Source organism: Lepisosteus platostomus, chromosome 7 (assembly GCF_059453375.1).
Source record: "Lepisosteus platostomus isolate fLepPlt1 chromosome 7, fLepPlt1.hap1, whole genome shotgun sequence".
Taxonomy (NCBI): Eukaryota; Metazoa; Chordata; class Actinopteri; order Semionotiformes; family Lepisosteidae; genus Lepisosteus; species Lepisosteus platostomus.
In genome coordinates this window covers 9,311,884-9,330,857 of record NC_142617.1, presented here as the reverse complement: position 1 = coordinate 9,330,857, position 18,974 = coordinate 9,311,884, and the positions used below count along the sequence as shown (strand labels likewise).

The 18,974-nt window shown below is 38.0% G+C and overlaps 3 pseudogenes; all 3 read right to left on the bottom strand.

The window, feature by feature from the left end:
* Positions 1-411: 411 nt before the first annotated feature.
* On the bottom strand, positions 412-3,639 carry LOC148658098 (odorant receptor 131-2 pseudogene; annotated as a pseudogene).
* Positions 3,640-6,410: 2,771 nt separating this feature from the next.
* LOC148658097 (odorant receptor 131-2 pseudogene) lies at positions 6,411-7,025 on the bottom strand (annotated as a pseudogene).
* An 8,188-nt stretch (positions 7,026-15,213) lies between these two features.
* LOC148658096 (odorant receptor 131-2 pseudogene) lies at positions 15,214-16,095 on the bottom strand (annotated as a pseudogene).
* Positions 16,096-18,974: the final 2,879 nt, after the last annotated feature.

The following is an 18,974-nucleotide window of genomic DNA, read 5'->3' as shown; positions in this document are numbered from 1 at the left end:
AATCACATGATTTCAGCACTTTTCAGCAGACTGGAGATTTAATTGAAAACAAGAACAACTACAATAATAATAATAATAATAATAATAATAATAATAATACATTTTATTTTGCTCAAATAATTTCCACAATAATCTAATGATATTTATATTATAATAATTTTCAATTTAATCTACTATATATAACAGTATTACAAATGAGTGCCAATGTAATGTTGATTTTTTTACCTTGATTAAATGAGAATTATGCAAACATTTATTTTTTATGTCAATATTACACATAGCAAACTTCTTTTCTTCAGGAGATAGTATTCAGGACAAGTTATTTATCCACTTTGAAAATTTTACCATTTGACCTTCTTTAGTTACTGTATATTGTTTAATGCACCAAATCCACTTACCATAGTTCCTCAGTGCAGTTTTACATGTATTTTTATTTAATTGATATATTATTAATTCATTGGTCTTTTTCTAAAAACTTCTATTCTACAATTAATATCCAAAGGTGCAATTTAAAGGTAAGAGAATGTTTTACTCACTGAAAATATTATGCAATAGAGACTTTTACAAGGTTTCTTAGAAGAATTCAGAAGCAGTGTTTTACATATTGTACTATGTGTTTACAAAGTGAGGAGACACTGTTTTATTTAATCTAAGACATGCATAATATTTAAGAGAATTAAAGAATTCTGCATCCCTTAAACCATAAACAAGAGGGCTGAGACATCTGGAGGCCAATGTAAAAGTAAGGAAATTGAAATATGTTATATGTATAAAAATCTGAATGTCAATTTCCATAACAGCCATCTCTACAAACGGACACAACAGTTCAATTAAACAGAGCAGCAACTGCATGGTGTGCAGAAGCAAAGTCTTTTGAGCTTTGGATGAGGATTTTTTATTATCTCCTGAAGCAGCCCTTGCTACTGACATTATTTTAATATAACAAAATGCTACGATGATTCCTATTACAACAAAATCCAAATTTGACAGAATGGCTCTCATAAAGCTGTGCCATTCTGTCAGTAATAATATTTCATAGCGGCAGAATGTCTTTTCTGCATAATAACTTGGAGGTGCTGTAGCAGTGAAAATAAAGAGATCAATAATGGCATAGACAGAACTAAGAGCCCAGATGAAGAGAATTCCAGCCAGTGTCCTCCTCAGGGTGGAAATGTCCGCATGTCTCAGTGGCAGGCAGATGGCCACATAGCGCTCCAGACACATCGCAGTGATGACAAACCGGGTTGTGCGGGAGACAATTTCCATAGCCAGGCAGAAGAAAATACAAATTTCCACAGGAAGTGGGATATTTAAATTAAACTGAAGTACTACAAGGTCTGTCAAAACCAAAAGAACTGAGTCACTGAGTAACGAGTGTGCGAACAAAATGTAGCGTGTGGTTGTCCGAAAAATCTCCCGTTTGAAAAAAGTGAAGAGCATGAAACAGTTCACAGAGAGAAAAAAACCAACCAGTACCTGGATAATGATCATCCTCAGCTGACGAAGAGCTACGTTGGGAAGCAAAAATATGTCTTCAGTGCTTACGTTATGTTGTGTGGTATTTTGAATCATATTTCATAACCTGCAATAAGAAGAAAAGATAAGATTAGAAAACACAATGAAGATGTAATGTTAATAAATGTACAGTATCTGTAAGGAAACCATGCATGTAGTTTCCTTTATTTAGTTTTTTTCTTCAAATGACTTCAATGAAAGCCAATAACATTGTGTCGAATAAGAGAAAAATATTACTTCGCTGCAGACTTCTTTTGTAACACTTGTCAGTAAAGATGAAGCACAGAGTAAAGATCAAAATCTAATTTTAAAAGTGTGGATGTGCCTATTTCATTCTTTATGTGCCTATTTTATTATTGTCTTGTAAAGCATGTACCATTTAATATTGAATTACCTTAAAAAACACTCTGATAGTATCCTCAAACAACATACAGTATTTGCAGAAACTGGTCTGTAGTCACTGTTTTTATAAAGAGATGTTTGTCTAATATGCAGATCTGCATTCTCTGAGGAATGATGTTTGAATATTTCCAAACTGCTGATAAATCCGGCTGAGACCTTTGAGAGCAAGTTTGATACATCAACTGGGAACCACTAAGAGCTAACCCCAAGATAAAGTGTCTAACCGAATTTGAAATTACTATATGAATGAAAATCTTTTTTTCCTAACTTTCTGGTTAGAAAAGAAACAAAAACTAGTTCTTTGACATGCATAACATTTTTATTTCATTTCAAAGCTGTTAACAAGAAATGAATCAAGCTCTGAGTTTAAATCCATTTAACATGCAGTATATGTTTGATCTTTAAACCCATAAATGTTCCAGGCCTTCAAGGTTGCACATCATCATACCACCATTTAAAATCTTTTTTAAAATATTATTCCTGTAGAAAGCAAAGAACATATTCAACAGAGGACCAGCCACTAGAATATCTCTTAAAATATATGTTTGTTTTATTTCTGCTTGATAAAATTATTGCTTCAAAAACATCTTGCATTACATGTACTGTAACACATTTTCCAAAGACAAAGAGATCTGAAAGAGGTTGAAAATATGTCAGTCATACTTGTACTATGTGTTTACAAAGTGAGGAGGCACTGTTTTATTTAATGTAAGACATGCATAATATTTTAGAGAATTAAAGAATTCTGCATCCCTTAAACCATACACAAGAGGGTTGAAACATCTGGAGGAAAATGTAAAAGTAAAGAAATGTGTCTAATTCAGTAATGTAGTAAATCTTTTGATTTATGAGTTTGAGCTCTTATTTCAGTTGTCATAAAGCTCGAATAACAACAAGGCCAAAATCAACTAGATTTGGGGACACATGAGGTACAATGGCCAGTAGCCATGTCACCCTGCAACTCACAACTCACTGCAGGTGTGAGTCTGGTCAGTACGTGGATGGTAGACCTCCTGGGAAAGATAAGGTTGCTGCTGGAAGAGGTGAGTGGAGCTACTAGGGGGCGCTTACCCTGCAGTCTGTATGGGCCCTAATGCCCTAATGTGAAAAAAAGGTGCCATCCTTCGGATGAGACATAAAACCGACTCTGTATGATCATTAAAAATCCCAGGGTGTTTCTTGAAAAGAATAGGGGTGTTACCCCAGCGTCCTGGCAAAATTTCCCATTAGCCTTTACCAGTCATGGCCTCCTAATAATCCCCATCTATGAACTGGCTTCATCACTCTGTTCTCCTCCACACTGATAACTCATGTGTGGTGAGCGTACTGGTGCACTATGGCTGCCGTTGCATCATCCAGGTGGGGCTGCACACCGGTGGTGGTGGAGGGGAGTCCCCATTACATGTAAAAGCGCTTTGAGTGGAGTTTCCAGAAAAGTATTTACTATTATAATTCAGCCCCATCCGTGGTGCGTCCTCTGTGGGCCTCCCCTGACATCACAACCCTGGCTCAGCCCGGCCTCAGGAGTGGGCCGCCCTGACAGCGCGTGTCCAGTTCAGCCCGCCCTCTGGAGAAGACCACTCTGAAAGCGTGTCTAATTTGGACCACTTCCAAACTTCCACTTCTGGTGCTGTCCTTGCCAGACCGCTCCGCCAACTGCCTGATCCCAGGACCTGCCCCCGATTCTCCTCCTTCTATCTGTCCTGGCAGAGCAGAGTCCATTCTGTAGCGTGTCAGTCAATAACCCTGGACAATGGCACCCATTATCTCGAGTATTTAACTTCTCCTGTTCCACCCCTGTCATCCTGATGGGCGGCGAGGCATAACACTGTCCTATTGGAATGACATAAAAAACAGCATTGATCACTTTCCAGATCTCACTAGTTTTTTTATACCAACTAAATGGCTTAAATAAATTAACATCTCAATGTTATTTTCCTCATTTCAAAAATGCATTCAGCTAATCACAAGAGCTTTGACACATTATTAAATGTTAGGTTGAACTTTATTTTTGGACACATGAGTTTTAAGTAAAAAAAGATGTTATCATTCATTGTCCATATTTTCTCCCAGCTGTGTAGGTGAAGTCAAGGCTGTACATTTAAAGATGTAGTTCCATAATTATTCAAAGGTTGCTGCTGCAATAAGACAGAACAAGAATGTTTCAATAATTGTTTAACATTAGGGGCAGGATTACTGTAAGGAAACACTAATACTTATGTGACAGCATGGATGTAAAATAGTGTGCATCTATTGTATATAGTAATTGTAGAAATAAATCTGTAAAATTAAGAAACAACAATCTGCAGCAATACACTAAAATTGATCAGAGTTCTTAAATTGTAATACAATGATATATTCAATTTAAGGCTTTGTAGAGGTTTCACAGTAAAGAATGTTCTGTGTTTCAGGGCAGACACTCAGTGTTTTTCTGTTGAATCTCTCAGAATGGGCTTTTTGAGCTGGAGTGATTGACAGACACCTGCAGGAAGGCAGTGTGGGGATATAAACAGGGCCGAGTTTCTGTGCTTGAGGAATCTGGGAAATTGTAGCATTGCGTTTGGTGTCAGTGCTTTACACATGCAGTATTAATATTATTAGTCGCAATGAACAACAAAAATTATGCTTATGATCAGAAATGTGTTCTCATATCTCATTTCCTTAAAACAACTGAAATTTGAGTCTTTTCCCTTTATTAAACATATATTTAAACTGTTCTTTACAAAAGTTACATCACCAAAACCATTTTGTGGTTTTGGTGATGTAAAATGATGAAGTGAGATGCTCCTTTTAAGTCAAGTTTCTTAGACAGTTTAAACCTTTGTATAAACATCCTCAGTTGTCTTCAATAAATTATAGGGTTTATACTCCTATCCACATATCCACTCCAGTTTAAAAATCAATCATGAATCCTTTACATTAAAACCACCCAGACATGTCTGACCTGTAACAACAGGTCATTACTCAAAGTATTATAGTTTTGAAACTTCTACAAATCTTTGAATTGAAATTATAAATGTATTACATCCAGGTGGATGCTGCACATTGGTGGTGGTGGTGGAGGTCCCCATTACCTGTAAAGCGCTTTGAGTGGAGTGTCCAGAAAAGCGCTATATGAGTGTAAGCAATTATTATTATTATTATTATTATTATTATTATTATTATTATTATTATTATAAAATCTCTAATCTATTTCAGTTTACTGTTGAAGAGTCATGTTTCTCAGTAAACATACTGAGAACATACTATACTATATCGCCATGCGCACGCAAGGCAGGCTGGGAACGGCGGCTGAGGGGCGGGACTACCCGCCTGTCTAGACAGTAGTGGGACGAGGGCTGTAGACGCCCTCTCCCTCTTGTGACTGTGCGGGTGTGGTCCAGTGCTGTGTTTCCCCTGTTGCTGTGTGTGTAAGCCCCCTCAGCATCTTCAATAAACGTCCTGCCAACCCGCGCCAGAGCCTCCGGACTGTTTCTTTCCGTCAGCGAAGCCCGGGAGCATTACAATACATACTCCGTTAAGATAGCACCCCAGGCGTTGAACACAGTTCTTTAGTGCTGCAAAGCAGGAATACTAACTTTTTTTTCTGCTGTTACTTATTATGTGCACAGTGTTTTACATATTTCCCATCTGTCACTTAAGCATGACCCCATCCCTAACACTGGTCGTGCTCCTAATATTAAACAATAATTGAAAAGTTCTTGTTTTGTCTTATTGCAACAGCAACCTGTGAAGAAAAAAAAGAGGAGAAGGAGGAGAATGAGAAAAAAACTGAACATGAACAGAAGTCTATATGTAGTATAGTTCTGAATGGCTTGTCTGTGCTGGCTGAAAACCATAGGCTTGACTACCAAAGAATATAAATATAAATGATATAGATACATGAAGTTATGCAATATTTAAAGCTGGGCTACAAATCTTGTGCTAATGTTAAAAAGGGGTGGAAGCTAATTGCTTTGATGTAAGTAAGGATGCTTAACTTGAGCTGATCTCAAATGATTCTTTAAAGAGCACCTGAGCTATTCTACTGTTTATCATATTTTGTAGTCCTGCTACAGGACACTACTATATCTTAATATCTTCGAATGAGAAACAGCCTCTATACTAAATTTAAATAATTGTATTTCAACAGATTCCACCAAATTAGAGGTAATAGTGAAATTACAGTACAATAATACAAAAAGTACAAATATTTATTTTGTTCATAATTTCCATGAGGATCTATTTATTGATGTTTTGGATACTGTTTTTTGTCAATGTAATGTTGATTTGTATTACTTTTATTAAATGATAAATAATTTTTTTTAAAATTGCAAATGCAGTTTTACATGTATTTTTTAAATAACACAGCCTAATATTTCAATTGGGTTTATTATGGAAAACCTATATTCTTCAGTTTGCTTAATGAAATTTTAAAGATGATAGAATCTTTTACTCACTGAACAACCTTGCATAATTTGTTAGAATACAGATACAGTGTTTTACAGTTGTTACTATGTGTATACAAAGTGGGGAGACACAGTTTTCTTTAATCTAAAACATGCATAATATTTAAGAGCATTAAAGAATTCTGCATCCCTTAAACCATAAACAAGAGGGCTGAGACATCTGGAAGCCAATGTAAAAGCAATAAAATTGAAATATCTTACAGTTACAAAAATCTGAAAGTCAAACTCCAGAACAACTATTTCTACAAAGGGACACAACATCTCAATTAAGCAGAGGAGCAACTGCACTGTGTGCAGAAGCAAAGTCTTTTGAGCTTTGGATGAGGATTTTTTATTGTCTCCTGAAGCAGCTCTTGCTGCTATTGTTATTTTAATGTAACAAAATACCAGGATTATTCCTATTATAGCAAATTCCAGATGTGCCCGGATGATTCTCATGTACTTGTGCCATTCTGTCAGTAGTAATATTTCATAGCTGCAGAATGTCTTTTGTGCAAAATAACTTGGAGGAGCTGTAGCAGTGAAAATGAAGAGATCAATAATGGCATACAAGGAACTAAGAGCCCAGATGAAGAGAATTCCAGCCAGTGTCCTCCTCAGGGTGGAAATGTCCGCATGTCTCAGTGGCAGGCAGATGGCCACATAGCGCTCCAGACACATCGCAGCGATGACAAACCTGGTTGTGCGGGAGAGAACTTCCATAATCATGCAGAGTAAAATACAAAATTCCACAGAAACTAGGATATTTAAATATATCTGCAGTGCCACAAGGTCTGTCAATAACAAAAGAACTGAGTCATTCAGTAAGGTGTGTGCGAACAAAATGTATCGTGTGGTTGTCCAAAAAACAGCTTTTTTGAAAAAAGTGAAGAGCATGAAACAGTTCACACAGAGAAAAATCGCAACCAGCACCTGGACAATTACCGTCTTCAGTTGTTGAACAGTAACACTGGCAGTCAAAAAAAAGTTTTCAGTGCTTAAATTATATTGAGAGGAGTTTTGAATCATATTTCATAACCTGGAGTAAGATGAAGAGAAAAGATTAGAAGACGCTTCACAGGTTTACAAATCTATAAGGAAATTAAGAACAATTTATCAATTTTGTGGCACTTAATATTGCATTACATTCATTAAGCACTCTTATCCTCAAACAATATATGATATTTTTCCAAAGACGGTTTGAAGATAGTGTTTATATACTTATCAAACATGCAGATCTACATTCTCTGAGGAATGACATTTTGAATATTTTTAAATCGCTAACAAATCCACTAGAGCCCTTCGAGAGCAAGTTTGTTTTCATTAATTAGGAACCACAACCACCTAACATGTCAACCCAAGATACAAAGTCTATCCCAAGTGTAAATTACCATGCAGGACAAAAGGCCTGTTTCCTAATTTGTAATTACAGAAAATTCACAAAATAGTTCTTTGATGTGAAAACCATTGAAAGAAACGTGAATTCATATGGAATCTGTCAGCAACAAATTAAGCACATGGGATCAATTTGGGATGTGCTATGTGCAATGTGCTTCCAGTTTAATTTGAGAATTGTTTGCCCCTGTTAAACCAAAGATTCTAAGGTGTGACCTGGACAACCGAAAGTGTCTCCATAGGCCTTTGGGCTTGTTTTTAAATTCCTGTTAAACAAAATGACATTTTCATATCAATCACTCTGTCCCTCAGTACTCAGAATAGCTCTTCATGAATGGCATAGTCTAAATTTGAACTGGCATGAATGGGGAATGTTCTGTACAGGATCGGCCTTGTGAAAGCCTCTTGTTATTTATGTTTGTTTTATTTTTGTCTGGTAAAAGTTTTGCATCCAATGAAGTGTCTAACACAACATTAACATAATCTTGTCTAATGTGTCAGTTTATTCCGATTATTCCATTTATTGGAATTAAGAATTCCAATGTACATGTACATATGGCAAAAAACTACTCTACTATACTCTTCTCTACTATGTCTCAGATATAGATTCCTTTAAGAGTAAGAAAATGTGCCATAATTGTAGCAGGAGTTGGACACTTAGGTTTAACTATGTAAATGCCAGCAGCCATACACCCTGCAACTCACACTGAAGCTAAGCAGGTGTGAGCCTGGTCAGTACCTGGATGGGAGACCTCCTGGGAAAAACTAAGGTTGCTGCTGGAAGTGGTGTTAGTGGGGCCAGCAGGGGGCACTCACCCTGCGGACTGTGTGGGTCCTAATGCCTCAGTATAGTGATGGGGACACTATACTGTAAACTGACGCCGTCCTTCGGATGAGATATAAAACCGAGATGTAAAAAGACGTAAAACCAAGGTCCTGACTCTCTGTGGTCTTTAAAAATCCCAGGGTGTTTCTCGAAAAGAGTAGGGGTGTAACCCTGGCATCCTGGCCAAATTTCCCATTGGCCCTTACCAATGGGAAATTGGTAAGGGCCTCTGCTCTCCTCCCCACTGATAGCTGATGTGTGGTGAGCGTTCTAGTGCACTATGGCTGCTTTCGCATCATCCAGGTGGATGCTGCACATTGGTGGTGGAAGGGAGTCCCCATTACAGTACCTGTAAAGCGCTTTGAGTGGAGTGTCCAGAAAAGCGCTATATAAGTGTAAGCAATTATTATTATAATTATTATTATTATAAATCCCTGGTTTTGTGCTGAGCAAATCCATAGAAAATGTTTTTTGTGCACATAGGGTTAATTATTATGTTGATGCTTGTAATGGTGCTAGTGCTGAAATAGTCAACTCTGGTGTTACAGCTACAGCCTATATTAAGTTATTTAATATTTACTACCTCGATTTTAAAAAATGAAGCCTACCCATCACATGATCCACCGATAAAGCCAATGGATTTCTATGTAATGAAGTGTTTAAATGACAAGGATTAGTCTGTAAAGATACTCATCCCATCAGGGCCAGAGGTCAGATACTGGACATGAGTCCATGTTAATTAATAATCATTTAGGTAGGATGCCTTTAATGTCATACATGAAAAAGCAGAAAGCCAGGAAGAGGCTATCTCACACACTGTAGTACCTGTTTCTTCCTTGGCTGAACTCAGCCACAAGAGTGTCATCCAAAAAAAAAGTTAGAATGAACTTTTCTTTATCTGTGAGCAAAACATTGTTGAACTTCTTTAACCTTAAAATGGAGTCAGTACTGAAACTCTCAGGTGCTTAATTTATAGGAAAAGGGAGTGAAGACTTCATTTATTATTAATATCGAGCTCTGTGTTTAATTAAGATGTTTTGCTTATGATGAAATAGGCCCCCTACCTGAAAATGTAAAGAACATGAGGATAACACTGAATGAGGAGCCTTACACAGACGCACAGATTTTGAATATGGATGTCATTGTCAAGTTGTTGTTCTGCAATCAGTCTAAATACATAGCACAGGTACAGCAGAATCCTTAGAAATCTTCACAGTTATCCTGAACATCTGTGTTAAATCTTTATAAGCACAGCAGGAAGGCCTAAAATATTCCTGTTGGAAAAAGTTATTTAAAAGATACATCAACATTTGTTAAAATCAGCTTTGCTTACCAGAGGAACTCTGCTTTTAAAATATAGTTCAAATGACCTGATTTCAGATGGGTGACTGCCTCAAGTGGTGTAATTCTCTTCTAAGATCATATATCAGAAGGCTAAATTAACTGACAGGCCTGTATTATATTCTTTTTGATGTGGGTCTTACTTTTTTAGGCAGCATAAAAAATAATATTTAAATAGTTGGCAGAAGCTCTTGTCTCTCAGACTGTATACAGTATAAGTGGGATTAAACATCATCACAGGATGAGAAGAACAACAAAGTTGAGGTACCGCAGGTGAATGAAGACAGACACAGTCATCCTTGCTAACAAGGCCTCTATCACACCGTACAGGAAGGACATGAGGCACAGACTAAGCTGAACTGCGTGCAGCAGCACTGTATTCCTGGCCTTTGTTGCTGAAGCTCTGTCAGAGGAGACTGACCTGGCCTCCAACATTATTGCTGCATATGTGTAAAGGAGAATGACTCCCACTGTTACAAAACAGAAGGAAGGGATTGCAATCTTCACATCAGCTTGTCATTGTGTGTTGAACATGTCCTCCCATCTGTAAAATATTGAATTGAAATACTGAGCACTTCAGTTCTTGATCTACAGAGCCAAAACAACAGATTGCACACATTGCCAGTATTGACCTTGATTTCTTGTTGGTGCACTAAATGCATCCCCTCTAATGAAAACAAGCTGTTTTCTTAATACAAACTAATGTTTTAGGAAGATAGGTGTTACATCTGTTTGGATATTGCGTCATCAGTGGTGGGTGATAGATTCCTTGTGAACTATGCAAGGGTTTTCAGGTGAAAAAACTAGTTTGTGCATGTTGTGTAAATAGTAAAGTTGGAAACAGGGATTTTGTTTTAATGAAGTAATTTAAAATTAGGTTAGACATTGTATCCTGTAAACTTGCTTTCAGTTTACAGCTCTATTAAGCTTGTCAGCACTTGGAAAATACCCAAACATCATTCTTCAAAGAATTTAGATCTGCAAGTAAGATAAATATGGCTTACAAAAGCACTGTCTTCAAACAATTACAAATATTTCAGGTGGGTAGCTGCGTCAGCATGTGTAGGCTGCAAAGGAACAAGTAATAGGTTTATCCCATGCTGAAAAAAAGAAGGGAGAAGACACAACATTTCGTCCGTGGAGCCTTCTTCAGGTGCCACAAATATTTTTTGGAAATACCTTATATTGTTTCAGGATCAGAGTGTTTATGTAATGTAATACAATATATAATGATACACATTTACTGTTACACAAAGCAAAGAAAAAATAAATTCTGAAAACAGGCAATATTGTATGCACTCTTTAAATCTGCTTTTTCTGGATTTACTCTGTATTAGACCTTTACTATCAAGTGCAAGAAAGGTAACCTGCATATCAAAGTACTTTTTCATATTAGACACTAATTATTATTGCAATTGTTATATTATATCATTATTATGCACCACAATATCAATTAAATAATCTCATTATATTTCCTAAAAATTGAAGAAAAAAGACAGATGAAAGAAAACAAGATTAAGTTTATGCTTGATTTCCTTACATTTATATTTATAATAATAATTAATAATTGATTACACTTATATAGCGCTTTTCTGGACACTCCACTCAAAGCGCTTTACAGGTAATGGGGACTCCCCTCCACCACCACCAATGTGCAGCATCCACCTGGATGATGCGACGGCAGCCATAGTGCGCCAGAACGCTCACCACACATCAGCTATCAGTGGGGAGGAGAGCAGAGTAATGTAGCCAATTCATAGAGGGGGATTATTAGGAGGCCATGATTAGTAAGGGCCAATTGGAAATTTGGCCAGGACACCGGGGTACACCCCTTCTCTTTTCGAGAAGAGCCCTGGGATTTTTAATGACCACAGAGAGTCAGGACCTCGGTTTTACGTCTCATCCGAAGGACGACGCCTGTTTACAGTATAGTGTCCCCATCACTATACTGGGGCATTAGGACCCACACGGACCACAGGGTGAGCACCCCCTGCTGGCCCCACTAACACCTCTTCCAGCAGCAACCTTAGTTTTTCCCAGGAGGTCTCCCATCCAGGTACTGACCAGGCTCACACCTGCTTAGCTTCAGTGGGTTGCCAGTTGTGAGTTGCAGGGTGATATGGCTGCTGGCTATTTCTTAACATTATGATGTCTATTCTAAACTTTTCTCTTCCATTTACTCTAGATTGTGAAATATGATTCAAAATTCCTCAGAAAATAATGTAAGCACTGAAGGCATTTTTCTTTATACACAGCAAAGGTGTTCTCCAGCTGAAGACAATGGTTACCCAGGTGCTAACTGGAGTTTTTCTCTAAGTGAACTGTTTCATGCTCTTCACTTTTTCTAGAAACATTTTTTTTGAACAATCACGCACTACATTTTGTTTGCACACTCGTTACTTGGTAATTCAGTTCTTTTGTTATTGACAGACCATGTGGCACTGCAGATACATGTAAATATCCTGCTTCCTGTGGAATTTTGTATTTTACTCTGCATGATTATGGAAATTGTCTCCCGCACAACCCGGTTTGTCATCACTGCGATGTGTCTGGACTTTGTAAAAGTCTCTATTGCATAATATTGTTGCGAATTCTGGTTCTTGGGCTTGTGCCCCACTGCTCCCTCCCCAGTTCATCCCTCACCGCATGGGCTCGAACCCAGGTCTCCAGCATTGCTCAACAGGGGTATTGCCAGCTGAGCATAAGAAGACCTTCCTCAGCCAACATCCCTGTTATGCGCAGGGGCGTATTTGTTACACTATGTTCAGTGAGTAAAACATTCGGTCATCTTTAAAATTGAATTTTGCATATTGATTGTGGAATAGAAGTTTTTCTAACAAACCCAATGAATTAAAAAAAATATATAAATTAAATAAAAATACATGTTAAACTGGTACAATAAATGGATCTGGAACATTTAACAATATTACGTAAGAAGGTCAAATGGTAACATTATTTTCCAGGTGGATAAAATATTTGCCCTGAATACCATCTCCTGAAGGAGAACGGTTCGCTGTGCATAATAATTACAGAAAAAATACATGTACTGTATGTATATTTCTCATTCAATCAAAGTAATAAAGAAATCAGCTTTACGTTGGCACTAATATGGAAACATGAATAAAAATAGATTCTCATGGAAATGATTTGAACATAAGAGTGTATAATTATAGCTACTGCTTTCATATCTCCGTTATCTGCAGTCTGCTGAGAAGTGTGAACACTATCTCCAGTCTTGGCCCACAGGCCTCTCGCCTCCATTGTGTTCCCAGAGACACAGCAGTGTGTCAGCTGCTCTTATCACCTCCTTCTCCCACAATTAAGAGCAGCATTAATTAAGCAAGTATACTGTCGGATCACCTGTCTTTTAACTCACCATGCTGCACTTAGATTATTGTGTCAGCAATCTGTACCATATGTATGCTGGCTTTTCGGTAGGAGGCAAAAAGTAATAATATGTCATGATTATAGTCCCTCCTCCTTAAGGGTGCTCCAGCCCTTTCTCTTCAGACTTAATTCTGTGCACCTGACCCCTTTTCCCAGCCCACCTTAAAAGCCAGGCGCTGACGTTCATCCTGGCTCTGCATCTGGTTTCCGCACCGTGCGAGTCCGGGACCTGGAAGCGCCTGGTCCCGTTAAGGTTTTTGTTCCTGTTCCTGTTCCTGTTCCTGTTCCTGTTCCTGTTCCTGTTCCTGTTCCTGTTCCTGTTCCTGTTCCTTGTTTGGATGGATCACCTGGCTATGGACTTTCCTGTGTTTTTGGATTGTTTGCCTCGGCCACACCTTCCCTGTGCACCAACGCACTTTGGACACGCCCCCCCTGTTTTCAGCCCCGTATCTCTGCATGACTTTTTCCTTGTGTTTCCCCACTTCGGATTGTGTCGTCCGCATAGGGTCCGGAAAGAACTGTTCGTTACATAATACTAATACTACAAAATAACATATTATTCATACATAATACAGTGGTTTTGTAAAGAACAGTTTAATTATATGTTTAATAAAGGGAAAAGACTCAAACTTCAGTTTTTTAAAAGAAATGACATATGAGAACACATTTCTGATCTTAAAGCATAACTTTATTTTTGGATGCATGAGTTTTAAGTTAAAAAAAAAAGAGGTTATCATTCATTGTCCATATTTTCTCCCAGCTGTGTAGGTGAAGTCAAGGCTGTAGATTTAAAGATGCAGTTCCACAATTATTCATAGGTTCAAAGGCTGCTGCTGCAATAAGACAGAACAAGAATGTTTCAATAACTGTTTAACATTAGGGGCAGGATTACTGTAAGGAAACACTAATACTTATGTGAAAGCATGGATGTAAAATAGTGTGCATCTATTGTATATAGTAATTGTAGAAATAAATCTGTAAAATTAAGAAACAATATGTAGCAATACACTAAAATTGATCAGAGTTCTTAAATTGTAATACAATGATATATTCGATTTAAGGCTTTGTAGAGGTTTCACAGTAAAGAATGTTCTGTGTTTCAGGGCAGACACTCAGTGTTTTTCTGTTGAATCTCTCAGAATGGGCTTTTTGGGCTGGAGTGATTGACAGACACCTGCAGGAAGGCAGTGTGGGGATATAAACAGGGCCGAGTTTCTGTGCTTGAGAAATCTGGGAAGTTGTAGCATTGTGTTTGGTGTCAGTGCTTTTCACATGCAGTATTAATATTATTACTGTTGCAATAAACAACAAAAGTTATGCTTTAAGATCAGAAATGTGTTCTCATATGTCATTTCTTTAAAAAAACTGAAATTTTAGACTTTTCCCTTTATTAAACATAATTAATATGCACAGTGAACCGTTCATGGAACTTGGAACTGAATATAATTTTCAGGAGATGGTATTTAGGGCAAATATTTTATCCACCTAGAAAAGAATGTTACCATTTGACCTGCATAAGTGATATTGTTAAATGTACCAGATCCACTTAGCTCCTAAGTGAAGTTTTACATGTATTTTTATTTAATTTATAGATTTTTTAATTCATTGAGGTTGTTCGAAAAACTTCTATTCCACAATCAATATGCAAAATTCAGTTTTAAAGATGACAGAATGTTTTACTCACTGAACATAGTTTAACAAATACGCCCCTGTGCATAACAGGGATGTTTGCCGAGGAAGGTCTTCTTTAGCTCAGCTGGCAATACCCCTGTTGAACAATGCCGGAGACCCGGGTTCGAGCCCATGTGGTGAGGGACATAGTGGGGCACAAGCCCAAGAACCAGAATTCTCTACATTATGCAATAGAGACTTTTACAAAGTTTCATATAAGAACTCAGAAACAACGTTTTACACCTTCCATTATGTGTATACAAAGTGAGGAGACACTGTTTTCTTCAGTCTAAGACATGCATAATATTTAAGAGCATTAAAGTATTCTGCATCCCTTAAACCATAAACAAGAGGGCTGAGACATCTGGAAGCCAATGTAAAAGCAATAAAATTGAAATATCTTACAGTTACAAAAATCTGAAAGTCAATTTCCAAAACAGCCATCTCTACAAACGGACACAATAGTTCAATTAAGCAAAGGAGCAACTGCATGGTGTGCAGGAGCAAAGTCTTTTGAGCTTTGGATGAGGATTTTTTATTATCTCCTGAAGCAGCTCTGGCTGCCGACATTATTTTAATATAACAAAATACCAGGATGATTCCTATTACAGCAAAATCCAAATTTGATAGAATGGCTCTCATGTACTTGTGCCATTCTGTCATTAATAAAATTTCATAGCTGCAGAATGTCTTTTCTGCATAATAACCTGGAGGTGCTGTAGCAGTGAAAATGAAGAGATCAATAATGGCATAGACAGAACTAAGAGCCCAGATGAAGAGAATTCCAGCCAGTGTCCTCCTCAGGGTGGAAATGTCCGCATGTCTCAGTGGCAGGCAGATGGCCACATAGCGCTCCAGACACATCGCAGTGATGAGAAACCGGGTTGTGCGGGAGACAATTTCCATAATCATGCAGAGTAAAATACAAAATTCCACAGGAAGCAGGATATTTAAATATATCTGCAATATCACAAGGTCTGTCAAAAACAAAAGAACTGAGTCACTGAGTAACGAGTGTGCGAACAAAATGTAGCGTGTGGTTGTCCGAAAAATCTCTGTTTTGAAAAAAGTGAAGAGCATGAAACAGTTCACACAGAGAAAAATCGCAACCAGCACCTGGACAACGACCATCCTCAGCTGGCGAACAGCTAAGCTGGGAATAAAAAAAATGTCTTCAGTGCTCACATTATTTTGTGTGGTATTTTCAATCATATTCCATAACCTACAGTAAGAAGAAAAGAGTAGAAAACACATCACAGATGTAATGTAAATAAATGTAAGGAAATCAGACATGCAATATTCCTCATCATGTTTTGTTTCTTCAGATGAAACCAATGACCCATAACAATGTGTCTTTAAAAAACATTTTCTCTGCATACTTCTGTTACTCTTGGAAATAAAAATCAACCATAGAGTAATGACCATAATGTGCCTATTTAATCATTATCTTGTATAGTCTAATATTAAATGTGTATCATTTAAAGGCTGCATTACCTTAAAACACACTGATAGTATCTTCAAACAGCATACACTGTATGGTATTTTCAGAGACTGCTCTGAAGACAGTGTTTTTGTAGTACTTGTTCGTCTAATTTGCACATCAACATTCTCTGAGGAATGCTGTTTTGAATATTGTCAAACCACTGAGAAATCCAATTGAGCCCTTTGAGAGCAAGTTGTTTTTCATTAATTGGGAACCACTAAGAGCTTACATGTCAATCCAAGATACACTGTCTCACCAAATTTTAAATTGCTACAGGATTCGAAATCCTTGTTTCCTAATTTGCTTGTAATACAAAATGCACAAACTAATTCTTTAATGTGAAATCCATTGAAACCTGTCAACAACAAATGAATCAAGCATGGGAAACAACTTTGGGCCGTAAGATCTCTATGTGCTCTGCATTTAATATCAGGATTGTTTGCCCTTTAGTGCCATAACCATTTCAATGTGTGACCTTTGAAATTATACATTTATAATAATAATAATAATAATAATCTTTATTTTATATAGCACTTTTAAATATGGCTTCTCATAGTGCTTTACAGAACGATAACAACAACAATGAAAAAATACAACATATGCATAATGAGAATACACAATGGGAGGACACAGTAGATGGAGGTACTGAATACAGTAGGAGCAGAGGGGTAAAGAACAGAACCAGTTAAGTGAAGGCTCTTCTAAAGAAGGTTTTGAGAAGGTGACTCTCTGATATTCTTGGGGAGAGAGTTCCAGAGTTTTGGGGAATAACAGGAGAAGTCCCTGTCACCCATAGAGTAGATGGGCTTGGGGGACTGTTAGGACACCATAGTTAGAAGAACAAAGGTTTCAAAGTGGGGAGTAGGACTCAGACAGGTACTGAGGTGCCAAGCAATGCAGAGCCTTGTAGGTGGGCATGAGTGTTTTGAAGTCGACATGAAACTTGGCAGGAAGTCAGCGCAAGGACTCCAGGACAGGAGTAATGTGATCACTTGCACTAGACCAGGTCAGGATTCGGGCTGCCGAATTTTGGACATACTGGAGTTTGTTCAATGTGGATTTAGAAACTCCAGCGAGTAGAGCATTACAGTAGTTAATTTGGGAGAAGACAAATGTGTTGATCAGCTTTTTAGCCACAGTTAGCGATAACATAGGACATAGTCTAGCGATATTTTTAAGGTGAAAGAAAGATGTTTTGACAATGTGTTGCATATGTGGGTCAAACAAGCCTGAATCGAATATCACCCCCAAGTTTTTCAATTTAGACTGAAGTTCAAGTACAGTACCTTTCACAGATAAAGTTACAGCCTTGGCTTTACAAAGTTGATGGGGCGGAGGTGGCAATAAGCATGACTTCAGTTTTGTCACAGTTTAGATTAAGGAAATTTTGAGTCATCCATGTTTTGATGTCAGACATGCAATTAGATAGAATAGAGCCAGTCACATCAGTGTCGGGTTTGGTATGGATGTAGATTTGAGTATCATCAGCATAGAAATGATAGTTGAGGTCATGTGATTTTAAAAGCTGAGCAAGCGGAAACATGTAAATGCTGAAATGTAGGGGACCCAGTATTGAGCCCTGAGGAACACCAGACTTAACGAGTCCAATTTCAGACCTAAATTCACCAAGAGAGCCAAAGTGACAGCAATCAGTGAGGCAAGACTTGAACGATTTGAGAGTAGTGTCACAAACTCCAAACACAGTTTCAAAATGAGAATGTAAGATATCGTGGTTAATGTCACGGACGTCCAAAGGGACTAACCGTGGAGTGGCAGGAGAGCAGAAAAAGACCCATATGCGTAGCAGCGAGAGGGGAAAAAGGCCCGGGCTCATTAGTGCAAAGAGTTCAGGCGTGCCGTATAGAAACCTATGCCCTCAGGTAGCGGACGTGGGGCGACCTAGTGGTAGGCAGGTCTCAGGACATCCGAACGTCAATGCTGAGCGAGGGCAGAGTACAAGACCCGGAAATATATAGCCCAAGGGAAAGAGAGGAACCGGAAGGACAGCAGGCAGGAAACTAGGGACAGGACAGAGAAGGAGCGCCCTCTGGCTGCAGAGGGCGTGACAGTTAACAGTGTCAAAAGCAGCTCTGAGATCAAGAAGAAAGAGGATAGAAAGAGAACCAGTCAGATGCTATTAAAAGACTGTTAGTAACTTTGACCAGGACAGTTTCTGTGCTGTGAAGCTGTTGGAAACCAGATTGGAGGGTTTCAAAAAAGGTTGTTTGCAATTAGGGGATTAGTTAACTGAATTGCAACAGCGCCTTCTAGATAATCATGTCTCTTAAAATATTTTTAGAAAATTCCTGTAGAAAATAAAGGTTTATTCTGTCATTCAGAATTATTTACAATAGCCACAGCACAGCCTAAATCCTGGCTTGTAAGACATTCAACTGTGGACCAGCCACTTGAATGTCTCTTAAAAATTTCTGGCTTGATGGACCCCTAAGGAGCACAAGGGTGCAGCTCTAAGTGGTGATCATAGACAGGTAGGTGGCACTCTTCCATCTCGACCACATTTTGAAGC